The sequence below is a fragment of the Epinephelus lanceolatus genome, chromosome 14, assembly GCF_041903045.1.
Source record: "Epinephelus lanceolatus isolate andai-2023 chromosome 14, ASM4190304v1, whole genome shotgun sequence".
NCBI classification, from domain to species: Eukaryota; Metazoa; Chordata; class Actinopteri; order Perciformes; family Serranidae; genus Epinephelus; species Epinephelus lanceolatus.
This window is the reverse complement of record NC_135747.1, coordinates 51,771-54,287: the sequence shown is the minus strand read 5'-3', so window position 1 is coordinate 54,287 and position 2,517 is coordinate 51,771. Positions and strand designations below refer to the sequence as shown.

The following is a 2,517-nucleotide window of genomic DNA, read 5'->3' as shown; positions in this document are numbered from 1 at the left end:
TGGCCTGTTGTTGCAATAATATATCCACCCAGCAGTCCAAAAAACTCTTTCAGACATGCTCGGTCCTCTGGATGCTTCTCAAGGTCAACTGTAAAAGCAGAGGAAGGACATTGTATGCATTCACTTGCAATGATGATGTTCTTTACCTAAGTACCACATGTTGGCCACACAAAAGCAGCAGAGACCAGCCCATATATAAAAACCCAGTTTGTAGATGCTAATCCCTGTAATGTAAAATCTGCAGAACGGTATCTTCACCCAAAGTTTGAGTCTGGAGAAGCCCCATAACATTAAATAAACCTTATTTTTACAAATCTGAAACTTATGCTGAGCAATGATCCATACCCAGTACTGCAGTGATCTTCTTTGGAGCCTCATCTATAAACCATGCATGTTTCTGTGCCTTGACCAGTCTCTCTGAAATTTTGAATATCATTTATTATATGCATGTTCCCTGCTTTTAACGATGTAATGTTAATGTTTGGAGGTGGGGTTATGAATGTTAAACATACCAGATTTACTTCGCCTCACACTGAGCTGGTGCCCGACCACATCCCGGCCAATATCTCTGATCCGGGCCCTCAGCTCTACCAAGATGGCGTTGATATTTTTTGTTCCGAGTCTGACAGATGGTGGTGCCATGTTTGAAATATATTTCATAAAGGCCACAGCATCCATCAGATAACATCTCTGGGTTGTTGGTTTGAAGCCTTTTTCTTGAAGGACTGCAACAAAACTTGAAGACAAAAATACAAATACAGTCATGTCCTCTACCCTTCGACGCACTGATGCTTCTTACAGTGTAGTACTTACCCACGGATTCTAGCATGGTTACTCAGGAAAAGAAGGTCAACATTTGGGATTGCTGAGTCTGCCATGTACTCTAGAAAATCGACAACATGTTTGGCTCGCTGCTTGGCATTTTCAGAAGTTTTTCTACCAGGGTTGGCACCTTCTGTGTGGCCCCTAAATTCCTCGACCAATCTTACTGAAGAAAGAATAAAAAGCAAATCAAATATTTTTGCATGGATCTGCACATTAACACAACATCCCCTATCTTTCAAGTTCAATACTAGTACAGTGACTATGATATGAGGGTATCTTCACCATAGCAAGGGGCTTTGCTGGGGGACAATGGTGCACGTCTGCGATGTTTTGCTGCCTGAAAAAAGCACATGAAGCAGATTTTCTTAATCAAGAGTTACTGAAAAAAATGGTCATATTTAAGAAGTACACCAGAGGAATAACTCAACACTCACAGTTGCACGCATTGTTGAAGAATGTAGCTGCTTGAGCTCATCGTTCCTCATCTGGAGCAGGTTCTTCGCCACCTTTAGTTCAGCAGAGAGAAGCTGGCAGTTCCTGCACCCAGGATCAGGGGCCCTCAGGACAGAACGCCTTCTTCTTCGCTTGGCCTGTTGGTCAACTGTTCCTGTGTAGCAGGAAGCCTGGCTGGTTGAGGGAAAAGGATCCAGCATAGCTGGTGCTTCTGGGTCACAAGAAGCCTGGCTGGTTGAGGGAGAAGGATCCAGCATAGCTGGTGTTTCTGGGTCACAAGAAGCCTGGCTGGGAGAACAACACATGGGGACCGAAAGAGGTGGCACAATGGCAGAAGCTGCAGCATGAGGAGCAGCTTGTGGTTTTGCCTCTATCACCCTCCTGACACCCTCTTCGATTGCTGCATCATCCACCTCGTCAAGATGTGAGACCATTGGTGGTGTGGGGTTCGAAGTACGTAGGAGGACCAGTTCTCTCGCAATGTATCTGTCCTTCGCTTTCTGGATGTACAGTTTAACCATTGGGTTCTGCAAAAAAAGCAGAATGTACAATTAGTAAATCATTTCATTCTGTCTGAAAAAGTTACATTATTGATATCTCATTACCTTTAGCATCATGCATGTATTTAACCAGCAATATTCTTTCTGTGGGATGTGTAGCACTAAATAAATACAGCATTTCCGAATCCATATCAACCACACAAGGATCAAATAAAGACCACAGACCCACCACAGAGCAAGGAAGAACAAGAAGCACAACAAGGACCAAAGTTGCTGGGCTTAAGATCTCAACCTGACTCAACAACACACATAAATCACACAGAGGGACTACCTTTAGGCTGTGGATCCTTTGCAGATGCTTGTCGAGTCGGTTAATATATTTAGACTGGCAGAAACGCACTGGGCAGTCCAGATTTGTGCGAAAACTGGAGAAGCAAGAAGAGTCTTTGATTTAGTTGGAGAAAAAATGTTTGTAGAAAGAAAATATGCAGACATTTCTTTGTAACATGTGTGACCACTTAACACTTAAAAATGTTAAAAAAAACATATGACACTTGCTAATACAGATTATTCATGACCTGCCTTGCATCTATTTTTGAGAGACTTTTGCAAAATCAGTTGTAACCTCATACATCACAGACCAATATTTACATTTGCATTACGTTATTTGTTACTGAAAAAAAGCGCTTTTAGTATAGTGATTTTTTTAAAAGCAACAACTCACTATATAACAGTGATT

The 2,517-nt window shown here is 42.1% G+C and overlaps 1 long non-coding RNA gene across 1 annotated transcript; it reads right to left on the bottom strand.

The window, feature by feature from the left end:
* Nucleotides 1-855: 855 nt before the first annotated feature.
* Nucleotides 856-1,394, bottom strand: LOC144466893 (uncharacterized). The gene is made up of 3 exons (XR_013493307.1): nt 1,260-1,394; nt 1,108-1,162; nt 856-988 (listed from the first exon to the last, which is right to left on the bottom strand). It is a non-coding gene; the product is annotated as an uncharacterized LOC144466893 (long non-coding RNA).
* Between the last annotated feature and the right edge of the window lie 1,123 nt (nt 1,395-2,517).